This window comes from Ammospiza caudacuta, chromosome Z, assembly GCF_027887145.1.
Source record: "Ammospiza caudacuta isolate bAmmCau1 chromosome Z, bAmmCau1.pri, whole genome shotgun sequence".
Lineage (NCBI taxonomy): Eukaryota > Metazoa > Chordata > Aves > Passeriformes > Passerellidae > Ammospiza > Ammospiza caudacuta.
Genome location: NC_080632.1, coordinates 6,015,650 through 6,035,121, shown reverse-complemented (window position 1 = coordinate 6,035,121; position 19,472 = coordinate 6,015,650). Strand labels below are relative to the sequence as shown.

Below are 19,472 nucleotides of genomic sequence, written 5' to 3'. Positions count from 1 at the left end.
GAAGTGACATTGGCTGAGGGCTGGCGGGTCTTAGGGGACGGGATGGCTCAGAAGGGACTGAGGGGTGTGAGAGGACTGTGAGGGGCTGAAGAAACTGAAGGGGGCTGGGGCTTCACCCAGAGCATGGCGGGGCTGAGGGGATGGAGCGGGCCAGCAGGGAGCACAGCAGGGACTGCAGCTCTGCCAGGCCTTGGAAGCAATTCCAGAGCCTCCACTTTTGCCACAACTGCAAGGAAAAACCTTGAGGACAGCCGGAGACTGACGGGAGGCAGCAGGGAGGAGCTGAAGGCCAGTGCAAGAGCAGTGAACGGGGACCTGCTGCTGCCAGCCTGCAGAGAGCCCGGCTGAGGCCACAGGCCCGGGGAGGCAGGCTGGGGCTGAGGTTACCGTGGGCTGTGGCCGTGGGCACTGCCCGGCGGGCAGGAGCGGGCCCTGCCCGTGCTGGGGCCGCTCAGCGCAGCTCTCCCGGCTGGCACAGGGGCTGTCCTTGGGCAAGGCAGCTGTGCCGGCAGGGCCCGGGAGCTGTGCCGGCTCTGCCGGGCTGCCGGGGCTGCGGGACAGTCCCGCCGCGACTGCGCTCACCACAGCCTGGCCCGCTCGGCTGCTTTCTCTTTCCCACCCTCCTGGTGAGGCTCTGACATTTCCTCTTCCCTGATGGAAGTGCAGCTGCTGCCAAGGGAAACATCCCCATACTCACTCAGTGTTCCCTTTCCTTGTCAGATGTTCCATCTGCTGTTCCTGTCCAGGAGAGCTGCTCTGCACGGGAGGAGAGCCCGAGGAAGAGGCTTTGAAGATGGGGCAGCTGGGATCCCTCTACTTGGAGCTCTGTTTAAAGATACACGGACTTACATGTGGACAGAGATTATTATATGGATATGTACATATGTAGCCTGCTATTTGTACAGGCATATTTCTATATGTCATTATATTTATGGATGTATGCTATGTATAGATTTATATATGTTTGTTATTACACATATGTGTATATATGTATCTAAGTGTACATATATACACATAAATGTAATAACAACCATATATAAACATATACATAGCATATGGAAGTTGATATATCTGTCTTTAGTTCTATTTCCTATGTATACAGTTTTGTTGCTATCTATGTCTCTTGATGCAGTCATAAATATATGGCCCTTTAAATAGGTATATTGGTATTTGTATAGGTATACATGCCTATACATGCCTATTCTTATGTTTTTATATGTATATTGATCCATTTCTATGTGTAATTATTTTTACCTATGTATCCAGATGTATAGTTGTTTATTTGTATTGATGCATTTGTGTGGATATTTAGTTTGGCATAGTGATATTTGTATATTTCTAGATAGGTTTGTGTTATATATGTATTTATATATTTTTTTGGTATATATATATTTAGTACTATTTTAACATGCATGGAGTGGGATAGTTGTATAATTCTATCCATAAGGTTTTTGGTACAAGGTTACTTGGGGAGGGAATGCATATTTTTGTATTTCTATATGGGCTGTATACTTGTAGAATTATGTAATAAATTAAGTTGTTAAACACCTAATTGATCTTTGTGTTTGGTGAGTTGTAGAGGTTGGCAATAAATTAGGTTTTGTTAACTGAAGTTGGTGTTTGTATAATTTAACATGGACTGGTTGCAATAATGTAATAAATTCCTGTTTTTAACCTAAATTGAGATTTCTATAGAGCTATAGTTCTATAGTTCTCAATTTCTATATAGAAATTGAGATTTCTATTTTGTCAGCATGAGTATAGCAATTTGTAAAAAAAGGACATTTTCCAACTGAAATTGATTCTTGTGAGTTGTAGCCACACCTCTCTTCACAGAGAGCAGCAGCTACAGCGTGTATTTGTCGATCAGCAGTGTGGCTCTAGCAGTCTGCAAGAAATATCATTTATCAAGTGAGATGGATGTTCTGTGATTTGTGCTACCCAAAGCCATGGGCAGATGTAAATGCTGGAGGATTTTGGCCATGAAAATCTCCAGCCATGCCCAGCACGTGCCCCACTTGCACTCAGGCTGGGCAAGGGAAGCTCAGATTTGGGATGGCAGCAGAGCCCCACATTGGCTCAGAACTCACTGCAAAGGCCTGCTGAGAAAACTCCGGGACTCCACTGAGGCCTGCTGAGAAAACTCTGGGAGCACAGAACTCCTGCTCTGTGGATATGCAGATAATTCAGTCCATGTTTGGTTCTTTACATACAAACACACACACAGATATATGTAGGCAGCACTTAGTAACCTGTACCATACTTGTGGGATTGTGGAAACTGAAATGGATTCTTCTCTGTTTATATATAGGGTCAGCAGAGTTGTGCCATTCTGTAGCCATCCTGTAACAGTGGTCACTCTGTCTAAGCAGCGCAGTTGTAGCAATGTGTAATTAAGTTCCCTTTTAAACTGACATTGGCTTTGGGGCACTTCTCATTTTCATGACGAGTGACCACATCAATGTTTGTCCCTATTTCTTCACTGATCCTGAAGCTCTGATGAGTGTATGACAAGCTGTGGCACCCAATTGCTCACAGGTCCGTCCAGCTGTGGGTAATAAACATGTCTTCTCTGTGAAACATCCTTCTCAGGTTGTCTAAGAGTTGTGGTCTATCTCTAGAACCCCTTCAGGCAGCACCCTCTCTGGGGAGGAGAGGGAAAAAATGTATGGGGATTATGGCATTTATTCTCCTTTAACACGTATTTTCACTAAGCTATAGCCTAAACTCAGTAAGGAAAAAGATAGATTTTCTTTAGTCATGCAGTGTAGAATAAATGGTGTGGGAATAGGCACAAACCAAGCTGCAGGAGCAGCCTGTTCTTGGTCTTAACAGGAAATTGTATACAGGAAAGCACCACAATCTTAATGATTCATCTCTTAGGTAAAGACACAATGGTCCACCATGTAAACCTACCTGGGGATGGAAACAACAAATGTCCCTGGGCTGGGGCAGAAGCCTGGGAGTCGAACACTTGGAAAAAGAGATGTGGCAAAGCCAGCCCAAGGCACAGGCACGCATTTGGCTGCAGGCAAGAGGGAGCTTTTACTGCCAGCAGGGGAAGGGACTCCAGGCAGAAGAGCTGGCCAGCGGCAGGGAGCAGCTCCTGCTGCCAGGACTCGCAGGATGCAGCAGCAGCGGGCACATCGCGGATGGACAGCGGAGCCGCTCCTGAGCCGCCAAGGTGACGCCTCCTGGGGCTGCAGTCACAGTGCAGTCACCTGTCCTGCAGGCTCTCTTTGGCTTCTTGAGCTCCAACCACTGCAGGAAGCAAACTTGAGCCAAAATCATAGAAATTATAAGACGTCAGGACTAGTTGCAGTATGATAAATTATATAATTGTTAGATGTGATGATTTTTTAGTAATTAAATGTAATTATTATATAACCATAAGAAGAATAATGAGAAACTATGTTGGAAATTCAGAGAGGGGCTAAATTTATGTATACAATAGAACAATATAAGTTTAATAATTAACGTGAAAGTTATGTAACGATAGAGTATAAAACATGATCATTTCAGATGTATGGTCGGAGTTACATTTGGGTTGAATATACCCCTGACACCCAGAGCTCTTAATAAAAACACCACATATAATCCCCCGTGATTATATGTTTCTGAATGCTAACATACCTATAGTATAAAGACACTTTGCTGAAACTAGTAAGGATGACAATTGCAGGGCTGTATTTTGGATTAAAATCTTATCCAACTTCTATTTAATTCTGTGCAGTATTTCCATTAAATCTGATTAATGCCCAGGAATAAAAATGAAGATTTCTCTTTTGTTCTCTTTTTTTCTGGGAAACAAGGCATGTATCTACTTTTGATTTTTATTTTAAAGACAGTAAACCATTAGACTAATTGATACCTTGGAACATCTTTATCATTTACAAGTACTCATGGCTCTCAGGAATAGAAAAGTTAAAGGAAGAGAAGAGAGGAAAACATTTAAAGCAATGACTGAGAGTTATTTTACATCACTTTGTAAACTTGGTTAATTACACTATTATCTAAAAATAATGTATATATGTACTTGGTATGAAGTATTAGCTAAATAAATGCTATACAGAAGCAAGTTCTCATTTATGTTTTTGCTATCCTCGTGTTCTTTCTTAGTAGAATCAGGAAGAAAAACACTGCTGTTCTTTGAAAAATGAACCAGTTAAAATATTGACAAGTCTGAAGTTTGATTTAGGAATGTACAAACAATAAATTTAATTGTCATCAAAGAAAAACAAAATTGACATGTTATCTCTAGTAAACATCAGGCATTGTTAACAGTAGGGTTGCACAAAGTATCTCCTAGATACAGTAAAGAACTTAATATGAAGGTCTCATAAATGATGGAGACAAGAGACACTGACCCTTGAAGATTCCAAGAATCATTTGATAACAATAAAAAGAGCTTATCTAGCTCATCTTATTTATACTTAAAATGTATTTTATATGGATTAGATTTATAGTGTTTGAAAACTCATCACTTCTTTTATGTTGCTGAATAATTAATGCTGATTATTTTAGTCACAGCCTACAGATTTAAAAGACAAACACAGCTACAGCTTGCAGAACAGAACCAGTATCACTTGATTTGTCAATGAAGTATCAGAAAGTGTTATAAATGACATAGACTGCCATCATGAGGTATTCCCAGGAGCTGTTCAACATTGCAAGTAAACTGAAATTTAGGTAAACTGAAATCCTCATAGGTCCGATTTGCAGTCTGTCAGCAAATTTGCTGAGAGCAAAACAAATTTCTGAATTGCCATGGCTATAAAGGAGGAAATGTGCCAGTAGAAAAAAGCTGATTAACAAATACTGTAAGAAATCATGAAATGACAATTAAACAACATGATGCAGAATTGTAAACACAAGGGGCCAGTATCATCATATCCTGTTTAGAAAGGCAGAAAAATTCAGTCAATTAATAGTTAAATGTGGATATTCTTAGTTCAGTCGAAGAAAGAACAGACATAATTTCTCCCAAGCCGAGCCTGGGAAACTTAGAGGAAAGAATTAAAACAATGATTATTTCTCTTTCTGTAAGCATTGTTTATAGATATGGTTCTAAAGAGTGTGCTATTCATAGTTCACCAATATTTTGAGAGAAGGTTCCTAAAGCCAAGTCAGATCTTAGGTCCACCATTGTTTATATAAGAACTGTAGATTTCTAAAACCCAAGTACCTTTTCATGCCTTCTGATGATGGAGTCTCTGTATCACCTTTGTCTGTCTCCCATACCCCTTCAGTGATAGACATGTTTTCCTTTCCTCTCCCAAATTTAACACAGCTTTTTGAGAAAATTGACTGATGTAGCTTCTGCTGCTGGTGGTGGTGCTTTTGTCTGCAGGTGAGGACAGGTGATTTGAACCAAGGATGGAGTCCACTGTAAAGACCCCAGGTTTTGCCAAGCCAAGGAAATCATTCACAATTGGGCTACTGGTGCTGAGCACTAGGTTTTTTCCCCTAATTTTTGGAAAGCTATGACGTTAAGAAACCCAACAGATTTTCCTCCAGGAGGATACCAGCAGTAGTATGATGCCAATTTTTCCCACTTCTTTTGTGTGTCTGTGGCGCTTTTAAGAGTTCCTCAGTGCCCAACAGGAATGAAAGAAGACGTAGTATTGTGATTTGAGAGCTCTGTGTTGTGCCTTGCTGCATGAGTGTTCATAACAGGCTGGATACCCAACTCATGGCTCTGTTGAGGTAAATTCATCCCAATTCTGTGCAAACAGCAGCCCCAAGATGCTGAGAAGAGCAAGCACAGTGGGTGGGTGTGCATGCACACACTCGGGGCTGACTGCTGTGTGGGCAGAAGGTTTTGGACTGCTGTACATCTTCACTCTCCCAAGCTGGAGGAATTTATCAAATCTATATGAAATGAAAATATATCAAAATGAACAAAATAATGCATATTCATTTATCATAGATGTAATTTAACATCTATACACTATTGCTGGCCAGGGGTCTGTGTCCAAATCAGGAATGGGATGGGACTGCTGAGGAACGCGCCTCGAGCTGTTTGTTTTCTAGCATCAGTCTCATTCCATGGTTATGACAATGGGAAGATGCCAGCAGCTCTTATCCCCAGCAGCAGACAAGGAACTTAATGTTATAACTTACTTCAAAAGCTTTTTGACCAATCACACAAAGCAAAAGCATATTGACAGTAGTTCTATCCAACCACTACAAGCACACATCCCTTTTGTTAAAACAATGCTTGCTTATTTCTGTGACAGTTCCAGTTGTTGATTTCTCTGGGTCTGGATTGAAGGCACTTGAGACAGTAGCTCATGTTCGCACTCAGGTGTTTATTATTTCTTATCAGTAAAACAGTCTCACTACTGTGAGTTCAGCAGCTTTTCTTCAGAAGGCAAATATGGCTAACAATCTCTTATTATAAAGTCTTTTAAGACTAAACTATCCAATTAAGAACTGACGCCTAGATTATTTTCCCTTTCAACCCAAAAACTGATCCCAAAGACCTTGCAATGCAGACTTTTCTGCCCCCAATTACAAAATGCCACCCAAACCCATGAAGAAGAAGGAAGAAGAAGCATGAAGAAGAAACCCAGGATGACACCCTGTGCCCTCCATCTTGCTTCCATCCACAACATCCTAAAAATCCCAAATCTAAATTTCTCACCTAGACTGCTCTCTAGAATCTATTCCACACTTTTGTTGATTCTAGTCTATCTTGAAGTCTAGGCAACTTTCTCCATGAATGAGGGTCAAAGTCAGTGCTCCTCTGGGGATCAGGGCACCCCAGAGCAGACAGAGAAACATTCCTGGTGCCCTGGGTTTCCACATCTTTGAATACAATACCTCCTTGTGAGCCTTAAAACACAATGCGCAGAGCTCCATTATTAAGCTTAGAATTCCTCATATCTTGCTAGATATACTTTTCTGAAACTTAAAGAATTATTCTAGCCAAGCGTTAATACACAAACCATTATTTTATTTGTAATTTCTTTTCTACTTTTTATATAGTTTTCTGCTGACAAATCTGCTGGCTACTGCTTTGTGGGAATCCACAAGATTAGAGGATTTTGGGAAAGGTACAAAAGGCAGGCCTTAGATACAGTAGAACTGTGATTAGAGCTAAGCAGCAGCCATGAGATAGGTCAGCAGAAAAATTATTTAAACTGTAGAAAAACAAGGACAAACAATGGTCTGTGTATTTATGCTTGTCTAGAATAACTCTCTAAGCTACTGAAAAGTTTATCTAGCAAGATATTACAAAGATTGAAGCTTAATAATAGAGCTCTGTGCATTGCGTTTTAGGGCTTACAAGTAGGTGTTGTATTTGAAATAAGCAAGCATTGTTTTAACCAAAAGTATGTGTGCTTATGGTGATTGGATAGAACTACTGTCAGTATGCTTTTGCTTTGTGTGATTGGTCAAGAAACTTATAAAGTAAGTTGTAACATGAAATTCTTTGTCTGCTGCCTGGGATGTGAAATGATGGCATCTTCCCATTGCAATAATCATGTAATGGGACTGATGCTGAAAAATAAAACAGTTCAAGGCACATTCCACAGCAGTCCCCTTCTGTTGGCGATTTGTAAATAGTGCCCTGCCGGCGACACTGCTTAGCTCTACTCAGAGTTCTGCTGTCTCTGAGGCCTGCCTTTTGCAGCTTTCTCAAAACTCTCTGATTTGACGATTCCCACAGAGAGGTACTCTGTTTTCTGACTGTTTCTGTTGCCTTGTTTTGTTTTTGTTGCCCTGAGTTTCCTGAGAGGAAGAAACCCCAGGGACAGTAAGCACAATTTCTAGAGCACTGGCAGGGCAAAAAACCCAGCAAGATGATGCAACCAGAACAAATGGATGAGCATTTTTCTGGGCCAGGTTTACCCGTGATGGCAAGATCCTACACATGAAGATGGAGGTGCAGATTGTCCTGTCGATGCTTATTCTACATCTTTCTAGGAACTAGAGGAATCCCGATGGAGCCTGTGAAGCACTTGAGCTTGGAATGTCATGCTTCACTGTTTGTTATTGTTTTGGGTTTTATTTGTGAGCAGCATCCATTTGTAACATGAGCTGAGCCTGCTTCATTCCTGGTGCCATTCATCATTTCAGTGAAGAGGAGGAAGTAGACGTTAACACTGTGATAATGACATCAGGACCATTTACTCCATAACTAGCTTAAAGTACGAATGTAGAGTAGGATTGTAAATCAACAAATTGTGAGAAACTTCAACTCATCTGGAAGATTCCATTATTTTTCACCCTGTGAATAAGTTCAGCATTTCCCTCTGAGTTACCACCTGTCTCTGAAATGTGCAAAGTAAAATTTATTGCTTTCTTTGTTGTGCCTTGAAAGTGGGGAAGGATCTTTTTCATTCATCCTCCCCAGAGCACACTGCCTTTGGAATAGGACCCAGTGACAGGTTTTTGCCTAGCTGTGATATTTCTAGTTGAGGCAGAAAGAGCAATGGCATTTGCAGAAAAAGGCAAAGGAAGAATGGGGTAGCCCATTCTCTGGACTCAAGAACATGTGGGTTCCTCCCACTTGGATTTGTATCCCTAAATGCAATGTCTTGGTGGAAGGAGAGCCTTGCTCAAGTGAGAAAGCAGAAAGGTCAGAGAGGGTGCTCGGGAAGGTCTCCTGTGGTGCAGAGCTGTCAGCGCCTGGGAGGTGAGAGCGGGCCCGGCCTTGGCCGGGGTGGAGCCCCAGCAGAGCCCTGGCAGAGGCTGGAGCAGGCTGAGCCCCGCAGAGGCAGGCTGGAAAGAGGCCCTTGGAGCTGCAAGAGGCAGCAGCCGGGCCCTGGGTGCCTGTTCCTGGCAACAGGCGAATGCTCTGCTCTCAGAGCCCAGGTGGCAGCTGGCTGCTGCCGAGGGGAAGCACAGCCGTGCTGGGCACAGCCCAGCCTGGAGGCATTGGCCGTCTGCAGTGTGCCCAGGAGCAGAGAAAGGCCCAGGGCAGCCGAGGGCCACTGGGCTGCCTGAGGATTCCTGCTCTTCTGCTGGCTGCCCTGCAACTCCTGGTAAAGGTCAGAAGTGTGTGCAGCACCCTGGGCACTGGGGCAGGAAGCTGGGCTGCTCGGCAGGCTAGAGCACAGGGCAGCCTCCTTCAGGCCCGGCTCTTGTGCCAGGGCAAGTGAGGCCAGCGTGAGGCAGGGACAGCTTGGCAGGGCACATCTGCAGGAGCCAGCGCCTCACACAGCTCTGGGAGGAAGCACTGAGCCCGAGCAAAGGTGTGAGATGCAGAGTGTTTGGCAGAAATATTCAGGCCCACCAGGCCAGCCTGCTTTGTGTTCTCTGACACACAGCAAGTGCTGTGCAATGCTGCTCTGAGCTGCTGGGAGAGAGGGAATCAGAGATGTGCCTGAGGGTTTTGCTTGAGTAGTGAACTGATTAGGAAGGGAGCAGAATGGTTGCAGTAGGCAATTTGTGGTTTTTTTTATTAGTTTCTGAAGGAAGGATGCAATGTGTCTTCACTCAGCAAAAGCACTTGCAGGACTTCTTGGCATAATGCTTGTGTTTGATTTTGAGAGTAGGAAGAAGAGATGTTGGGAAAATGTTAAAGTGTAACAAATGGGGCTTAGTCTTGTGAATTCCTTGAGCTTTAACGAGCAGCGCTTAATGTGTCCAAGCTGCCTTCCCCCATTGCAGTGCCTAATGTGTGCAAGTGTCTATCTTAACCCTGAGAATAAAGAAAATGGTTCTTCTAAGAAGGTAGCTGGAATGCATTCAAGGGAAGAAAGTGTTTTTAGGATACTCTTGATCAGTAAAGGAGAATTTGAGGATTGGGAATATTTCTCAAACAACTGTGTCCAAGGCCCTGCCATATTTGATGTTTGAGCAGGTTGAAAAGGTAATGAAGAAAAGTATCTTGTTTAATGGGTGGGAACTTGACCTTTTGTCCTGGTTGAGGGCAGATTTGGGAGAGAACCCCCGAAGGGGTTCCTGTAGAAAGCACATTCAATCAGCCCCTTTCCCAACCAGTTTGGGAGAAAACACGTCCTTGGAGAAGCGTGGAAAAAACTCTTTATTAAACAATAAAAGCCAAACAATATTAAACAAGAAAACCTATTGTGGCTCCAAAAAAAAGCCAAACTCAGAAAGTCTCCTCCGTGGGCTGTGGCTCAGCTCACTCAGTCTCCTGTCAGTCCCAGGGGTGCTGGAAATGCTGCGGACCAGGCCCGGCTTGGTGGGTCACAGGTGTGAGCTGCCAGTGCTCTTCTGGTGTTCAGACTGGAGAAGGTCTAAACAGGTTCAAAGAAAATGGAAAAAAAACCCACGGTCCAGGGAACTTCTTTGCCTCAGCTAGCTAAAACTAACTAAAAGCGAAGGAGAACTCTGTCCTGCTGTCTGTCCATGCGCAGATGTCAGAGTGCAGGAGCAGGAATGTGGAGGAGTTAATGCAGTTTCTGAATGAAACTCCATACTTCTTCTCCCCACCACTTTACTCTTGGAAGAAGTCTTAAAGGTTCAAAACTTATTATTCAGCAAAACCAGAACAGAAGACTGGGGATACAAGCATGATATAGTCAGGCCAGGAGACCCTTGATAGAGAAACAATGTATTGGTCAATCGGTGGGCAGTCAAGCTTTGAAAGGGGAGCAGTGCATAATGGAGCCCTTGGTGGCAGGGAGTCGGTATCCTGAGCCATCATGGCCTCATCTCACACACCGGCCATGTGTGGGTCAATGCTGTAACTGGGAAAATTCCACTCCTGAACAGGAGATACAGGGCCTGGTTCTGGGGTGGAGGGGTGAGAAGGATGAGATGCACAGCGTTTTGATCCAGGGGATGTCCTGGAAGTGCACTGCCTACCTGCCCCTGGTGCCGAGCACCACAATCCATCTCCTTCTCTGGCTCAGCAGATTTTTGGGAATCCAGGGGTTGGTATGTATTATTTGCTTTGCAGGCCCAGTTGTGGCTTAGGTTCTTTTGTGCATGGGTCTCCTCCTGAACCTGTGACAGTGACCATCAAGGAGCTACAGAACACTCCTGCTCTGATGTCAATAAATTCTGAGAAGTAATTGAAATGTGTTAGATAAATTGGGGTATTGTTTAGCGTGTGAGTTTCCACAAAGTATTGAATATATCTTAATTCCATAGATACAAAGTAGTAAGTGAGATTGCTGGGTGTGCATATGTAAGAGAAGCGATTCCCTATGCACTGAGTTCTAAAATACAGTAATGCCTCCTTTCTAACCCTGAGCTGGCAGCAGGGATCGGGCCCTGCTTGGAAACTTTCATTTTGGCAAGTTCTGTTAGCAGGTAAGAAAGGTCAAAATGAAACATTTTCAAAGTGTAGGCATGTATGTTTTTCTCTGGTTGATCTTTTTGGGAGCCAAGGTGTCCTGGGTGTGTGCAGAGCAGAGCAGCCCCAGAAAGCCCTTGGCTTGCCCACCAGTTGTCATGCCTTGTTCCAGGTGTGCCCAGCTCTGGCAGGAGAAAGAGCCCGCAGCGCAGTGGGCACTGTGGCCTGCCCAGCCAGGGCTCTCTGGCACAGAGCAGCAGCAGCAGCAGCACCGTTCAACCCGCTCCTGCCTTGGCTTCCCCTGGCACACAGAAGCCTCTGGAAATCAGCACCACCAGTCACGTTCCCAGCCTGGAGCAGCTCCTGCATGCAGGCAGATGCTGCCAGTTCTACTGCTTCCAAAGGGGAATAAAGGCAGAGATGTACATGCACCAGAGCCCTGGGCATGTCCAATAAATGTGCAAATATGTGGGGAGATTTTTTAGGAATGATTTCAGCTGTTATGCCAGCAGTGGCTTCTCTCCTGGTTCTGTGCAATGCTGTGGGCCATTTTCTTGGTCTGGTTTTCTTTGCTTGGGCCCCATCTGAGTGCTCAATTGGGGTCCATCCTGTAGGTGCTTTGTGCACTCTTGGAGTTTCTCTTGGATCTCTTGAACAACAGGGTTTGGCCCATGATGGGAATTTGTGCTGCTTTTTGACAGAGGAGAACTTTGCAGGCTATTTTGTGTTTGCTGCAGGGAAGGTTGGTTATTGCTTGGCATAAACTCACAGACCAACATAGAAGGTTTGCTTTGTGATGTCAGGGCATGGTTTCCACGTTGTCATAGTGACATCAGAAGGTTGCCTTGGTGCACAGAAGGCCTGAGTGTCAGAGCAGCTGTAGGTCTTGCTGAGAGCAGGCACATCCTGCTGGTTAAGGCATTTGTTGGGGGTAGCTCTGCACTGACAAGAGCCTTTTTTTTCCAACTGTGTGAGCAGAGTCAGCAGAGTTGTAGACCAGTGCCACAGGGATGGAGGAACTCAAGGCTGCAATTTTCGCTGCTTATGCAGTTTATTATTCCGGCTATTATCTCACTCAGCTGGCATGTAAGTAGAGGTTTTCCCTGGGTGTAACCTAACCTGGCTTTTGTATGTCTTCCTGCTCTTTCTCAGTGACCGGGTTTATGAGTTTGAAACAGGAAGAACATTAGAATGACACTGGTTTGGTAAACGTCCTTTCAAGTAGTTCAGCTAAAAAGGGAGTGTCTGTAGCCACAGTGGCAGCATTTGCAAGGGAACCTGCAGGGCTTCTGTTCCCTCCACAGGAGAGTTTGTGGCAGCAGAGTCTGTCATTTCCTCAATTTACTGGAATTGCAAGACACCTTTGAAAATGTAGAATGGGAGACCTCCTTGGAGGGCCTTCTAAAAACTCTGCAGTTGTTCCTAGAATTCAGGAAAAGCTTCTTTCTTTCTAAATTTTCTCCTGAAAGGATTTGACTGTCTAACTTGATCTTTTACTGAGTGCTAAAACAGTGGTTCCCTTTGCAAGGAAATGCAAATTTCAAAGCAGTGAGTGTCTACTCCAGAACCCTGGAGCTGCTGCTGTGCTGTTTCACAATAGAAGTGCCACAGCTCGGGGTGATTTGGGGGAAGCTTTTCTGGGCAACTTGTTTCCAGCAAGAGAATTAATGAGAATTAGTGCATGATTTTTTAAAACAAGGACCTGAGGGAGAGGATAAAAAAAGCTACTTGATGTGTTTGGTAGAACAGGAGCACCGAGTGATAAAGAACAATATGCAGTTTCTTGATCATGTTTGTATTCATTTATGGCAAAACAGGCCAAAGTGTAGGCACAACCAAGAGTACTGTCCTGATCTCTTGCTGGCTGTGAATGAAATGTGTCTTTTGGAGGGAAGTTGTGAAACGGGAAGTCATCTCTGTTTGAGTTGACTTGTTCTGTGGGATTCAGCAGCCCAAGCAGTTTTCTCACAGCATCTGGTTTATTTTCTCTTCCCCACTACAGGTCATGTGAGGCGTACATTCAGAGATGCTGCTCATGAGGTGAGTGAGAAAGAGAGATTTCATATTGGGGTGATGAAGAAATGTAGAGCAAGCTGAGAGCTTGGCCACTGGGAGTAGAGAGTAGAGGGCCAGCTGGATAGGCCAGAAAAAAATCCCTTTTGGTGACTGCAGCATCAAAAACAAAGGAATCACTGCCTAATTCCCTCTTTTCCATTTCAGAACTTTAAAGAACTAGAAGCAAGGTGTTACAAAAATAACATTGTTACCAGATAAGAGGCAGGGTGAAGTATTTAAATGAGAGCAACTTGCAGTGCATTTCAATTGGTATTCCATTGCTATCAAAATTCCTGATTTCTCCTTAAAATATGTGGTGGCAAATGTGAAAAGAAATGAGGATCTGAATGATAGGTGACGGCCTGTGCCTTATGCTTCTCTCTTGCCACAGCGGACAGAATCGAGAGCCATCTCTCCCCTGGCTCCCACTGCTCATGAAGAAGAAGCCCAAGAGGAGCAAATTGAGGCGGGTGAACGACAGACTCCATCATTGGTCACACCAGAGCCTGGATATCTTGAGCCTGTAAGTGCCAGCTGTGGGTGGTGCTGTCTTTAGTGCAAGGCAGAGGTGAAAGTTTCAGAGCAGCCAGCGCTTCCTGTTGCTGGCTGAGGATGCTGAGTGCTGCAGTGCTGCCAGGAGCTAGGGATTTCCTGCAGGCAGCGTCAGCAGAACTTGGCCTTTGACCAGTGATGTTGAGGCCCCAAAGGGCTGGTGCCTGTGGGAGAGCATCTGGCTCCTTGGCTCAGGAAAACTCTGTCTCTTGCCTTGTGCTGCAGCACTGTGGCTGACGGCACGCGTTATAGTGCTGGAGGTAACAGGGCTTTGTTTGTTTGTTTTCCCTTTTGGCAAGGTGTGTTTCACCTCTGGGACTGCTCTGCAGTTTTCTTGAGTTATTCTTCAGCTCCACAAAGTGTTATTGCCCAGTTGTCTTTTGGTTTTTGATAAGATTCAAAGAGATCGTTGTTATGCTCAGGATGCTGTGCGGGGCCATTCCCTTATCATGTTGCCAAAGAAAGAAAGTGACTAGTTATGAAACCTCCAAGCAAGGCAAGAAAGCAGAAGGGGCAAGTTTCTGTTGAGGCATTTAGTGATGAAGTCTGTAGCTTTGGGAAGTGCCTTGGAGCCTGGAGTGAGTGTGAAGACACAAGTCTTTGACTGCTTTCTGGTGTTGCTCAGAACATGAAGGCCATCTTAGAAGAGTGGATGCTGTATTTGAAGGAAAATGTGCAACTCTGTGACTGAAGATATGTGTGGGTCAAAAGGTCCCAGGGGTGCGGTAGAAGATCAGCTGAACAAGAGCCAGCCTGGGACCAGGTGTCCAAGAAGGCCAAGGGCATAGTGGGCTGTGTCAGCAGCAGGGGGGCAGCAGGAGCAGGGCAGTGAGCGTGGCCCTGTGCTGGGCAGCGCTGCGGCCACAGCAGGAGTGCTGTGTGCACTTGTGGGCCCTGGGAAGCAGAAAGTCATGGAGGGGCTGCAGTGTGTGCAGGGAAGGACAGGGGAGCTGGGCAAGGGTGTGGAGCACAAGGCCAGGGAGGAGGTTACTACAGCGACCTGAGGAGGTCACTTGGGAAGAGAAGGAGGAGAATCTTGTTTCTTGATCAGAAGGCTGGCTTTATTGATATATGATATATATAATACAATATAACTATACTAAATATAATAAAGAGAGAAGTTGCAGAAGCTTGCTAAGCTAAGCTAAGAATAGATACTAAAAACAAGAGAATTCTCTGTCCCTGTGTTCCAGAGAGCTTGCCCTGTGATTGGCTCTTAATGGTACACATGGAACATGAAACAATTACAGGTGCATCCTATTGCATTTCACAGCAACTGATAATCATTGTTTACATTCTTCTTCTGGAGCCTTACTTCCCAGAAGATGAAAAAATCTGAAAGAAAGGATTTCTGTGAAAAAATGTCTGCAACAGGAGGTGCTGAGGGAGCTTTAGTCTGGACAATGGGAGGCACACGAGGGAACTTTAGACAGATTTCCATCAATCCCTACATAACAATGCTCTCCACAAGGGCCGTTTCCCTACCAAATATTCCCTCCCTAATCCACATTTACATGCTGCAATGGGTGATACTTCACTCTTGTGCCTTGTTGGCTTGTTGGCTTTTTAGCTTCTTGGTTTGCTAGGAGAGGTTTGCCCTGATCATTTTCTCCTTTTCCCGCAAGCCAAGATGCTTTTCCAAAGCGTTTCCTACCCTTTTCCAGCCCTGGATGAGATTGTAATCCAGGTGGAGGTCTCCATGTCCTCAGCTGCAGTAGCAAATGAATTCTTGTCTCCTTCCTACTTTTCCACTTAAGGGCTTTCATGAAATTAAAATTCTGTTTTACAGAAGCAACATTACTTGCTGAGAGCAGTAAGGGAGGAATATCAACATTCTAGTCATCTAGACTTGTGTTGAATTTTCCCATTTAAATTTGGTCAGTGGGAGTAAAAATCCCTATATCACTATGCAGTGTTCTGATTTCTCCTTAGAAGATGTGGTGGTAGATCTGAAAAGAAATGAGGTTCTGAATTATAGGTCATGGCCTGTAACTCATGATTCTCCTGTGCCACAGCTGACAGAACCAACAGCCGTCTCTTCTCTGGCTCCCACTGCTCCTGGAGAAGAAGCCCAAGAGGAGCAAATTGAGATGGATGAACATCAGACTCCATCAGTGGCCACACCAGAGCCTGGATATCATGAGTCCGTAAGTGCCACTTGTGGGTTGTGCTGTCTTTAGGGCAAGGCAGAGGTGCAAGTTTCAGAGCAGTCAGCGCTTCCTGTTGCTGGCTGAGGATGCTGAGTGCTGGAGTGCTGCCAGGAGCTAGGGATTTCCTGCAGGCAGCGACAGCAGAACTTGGCCTTTGACCTGTGATGTTGAGGCCCCAAGGAGCTGGTGCCTGTGGGAGAGCATGTGGCTGCTTGGCTCAGGGATGCTATATTTCATGGCTTCTGCAGCACAGTGGCTGTGGGCACAAGTTGTAATGCTGTAGGTCACTGTTCTTTGTTTGTTTTCCGGTTTTGGAATGGTGTATTTAGCTTGTGAGTCTGGTCTGGAGTTTTCTTGAGCTCTTCTTCAGTTCTACAAGGTCTTTTGGACCAGGTAACTTTTTGCTTTTGACAAGCTGCAAGGAGATGGTTGTGTTGTCCATGAAGCTGTAGGGGGCCATTCTTACCCTGTGTGGCCAAAGAAAGAAAGTGAGTAGTTTTGAAGCCTCCTTGTGAGGCTAGAAAGCAGAAGGGGCAAGTTTCTGTTGAGGCATTTAGTGATGAAGTCTGTAGCTTTGGGAAGTGCCTTGGAGCCTGGATTGGTGGTGAAGCTGCAAGACCTTGACTGCTGTTATGTGTTGCTGAAAAGAAGAAAGCCATCTTGAAACACTAAATGCTGTATTTTAAATCAAATGGGCAACTCTGTGGCTGGGGAGCTGCATGCGTCAAAAGGCCCCAAGGGTGCGGTAGAAGATCAGTTGAACAAGAGCCAGCCATGGACCAGGTGTCCAAGAAGGCCAAGGGCATGGTGGGCTGTGTCAGCAGCAGGGGGGCAGCAGGAGCAGGGCAGTGAGCGTGGCCCTGTGCTGGGCAGCGCTGCGGCCACAGCAGGAGTGCTGTGTGCACTTGTGGGCCCTGGGAAGCAGAAAGTCATGGAGGGGCTGCAGTGTGTGCAGAGAAGGACAGGGGAGCTGGGCAAGGGAATGGAGCACAGGCCCAGTGAGGAGGTGCTGAGGGAGCTTTAGTCTGGAAAATTGAAGTCTCTTGAGGGACCATCAGGCAGACTTCCTTTAATCATTACGTGATAGTGCTCACCACAAGGACCGGTTCCCTGCTAAACATGATCTCGGTAAAAACAAGTGCTTTAGACACTGGAGTTGGGGACACTTGCATCTTCTGACTTGTTGGCTTGTGGGCTGTTGGTTTTCTAGGTGAGATTTGCCATGTTCATTTTCTTCTTAACCAGCATGCAAAGATGCTTCTCAATAACGTTTCCGGTCCGTTTCCCAACATTGATGAGATTGTGATCTAGTTGGAGTTTTCCCTGTCTGCAGCAGCAGTAGCAAAGGTGTTGCTGTCGATTCCGTGCTTTTCCATTTCAGAGCTTTCAAGCACAAAAACCAGCATTTTACCGAGATAGCATTGCTTGTTGATAGCAGCCAGGGAGGAATATGAACCTCATATCCATATAGAGTACTGTTGAATTGGCCCATTATACATTGATCGGTGGGATTTAGAATCCCTATATCACTGTGAAATTTTCTGATTTCTCTTTAGAAGATGTGGTGGTAGATCTGAAAAGAAATTATGTTCTAAATGATAGGTCATGGCCTGTGCCTCATGCTTCTCTCTTGCCACAGGTGACAGAACCAACAGCCGTCACTCCTCTGCCTCCTGCTGGTCCTGAAGAAAAAGCCCAAGAGGCGCAAATTGAGGTGGATGAAGTCCAAACTCGATCAGTGGTCACACTAGAGCTGGGATATCCTGAGACTGTAAGTGCCAGTCGTGAGTTGTGCTGTCTTTGGTGCAAGGCAGAGGTGCAAGTTTTGGAGCAGCCAGCACTTCCTGTTGCTGGCTGAGGATGCTGAGTGCTGGAGTGCTGCCAGGAGCTAGGGATTTCCTGCAGGCAGTATCAGCAGAACTTGGCCTTTGACCTGTGATGTTGGGGCTCTAAAGGGCTGGTGCCTCTGGGGGAACATCAGGCATGAAGCTGTTGGGGAGCCATTATTACCCCGAGTTGCCAAAGAAAGAAAGTGAGCAGGTATGGAGCCGCCTGGTGAGGCAAAAAATCACAAGGGGCAAGTTTCTGTTGTTGCATTTAGTGACGAAGACTGCAGCTTTGGCAAGTCCCTTGTAAGCTTGAGTGGGGATGAAACTGCAAGTCCTTGACTGCATTGTCTTGTTGCTCACAAGAGGAAGGCCATCTACTAATGGTTGATGTCTTATTAAAAGTCAAAATGGAAAATCTGTGTCTAGGGAAATGCCTGAGTTAAAAGGCCCCAGGGCTGTGGTAGAAGATCAGCTGAACAAGAGTCAGCCTGGGACAAGGTGTCCAAGGAGGCCAAGGGCATGGTGGGCTGTGTCAGCAGCAGTGGGGCAGCAGGAGCAGGGCAGTGAGTGTGGCCCTGTGCTGGGCAGCGCTGCGGCCACAGCTGGAGTGCTGTGTGCACTTGTGGGCCCTGGCAAGCAGAAAGTCATGGAGGGGCTGCAGTGTGTGCAGAGAAGGACAGGGGAACTGGGCAAGGCTGAGGGAGCACAAGCCCAGGGAGGAGGTGCTGAGGGATCTTTAGCCTGGACAATGAGAGATTCATGACGTCTTTCAGGCACACTTCCATCAATCCCTACACAAGAAGTGCTAACCACAGGGGCCATTTCCCTGCCAAAAATCCCCTCACTGAATTCAGATGCTTTAGACACTGGAATGGGTGACACTTCCATCTTGTGGCTTGTTGGCTTGTTGGCTTGTTGGCTTGTTGGTTTGCTAGGAGAGGTTTGCCCTGATCATTTTCTCCCTTTCCAGCAAACTAAGATGCTTTTCCACCACGTTTCCTACACTTTTCCAGCCCTGGATGAGATTGTAATCCAGTTGGAGTTTCCATGTCTTCAGCTGCAGTAGCAAAGAGTTGGGGTCTCCTTCCTACTTTTCCAAATCAGAGCTTTCAAGATCTTAAAATTCTGTTTTACAGAGGCAGCATTGCTTGCTGATAGCCACCATGGAGGAATATCAACCCTATATCCATCTAGAGTTCTGTTGAATTGGCCAATTTAAATTTGGTCAGTGGGTGTAAGAATCCCTATATCACTATGAAGTGTTCTGAATTCATCTTAGAAGATGTGGTGGTAGATCTGAAAAGAAATGAGGTACTGAATTATAGGTTATGGCCTGTAACTCATGATTCTCCTGTGCCACAGCTGACAGAACCAACAGCCATCTCTCCTCTGGCTCCCACTGCTCCTGGAGAAGAAGCCCAAGAGGAGCAAATTGAGATGGATGAATGCCAGACTCCATCACTGGTCACACCAGAGCCTGAATATCGTGAGCCCGTAAGTGCCAGTCGCATGAGTTCTGCTGTCTTTGGTGCAAGGCAGAGGTGCAAGTTTTGGAGCAGCCAGCACTTCCTGTTGCTGGCTGAGGATGCTGAGTGCTGGAGTCCTGCCAGAAGCTAGGGATTTCCTGCAGGCAGCGACAGCAGAACTTGGCCTTTGACCTGTGATGTT

General features: G+C 45.5%; 1 pseudogene; it reads left to right on the top strand.

Moving 5' to 3' along the window:
• Window positions 1–19,472, top strand: part of LOC131571252 (serine/threonine-protein kinase PAK 3-like) — a 79,214-nt pseudogene that overhangs the window by 7,220 nt on the left and 52,522 nt on the right.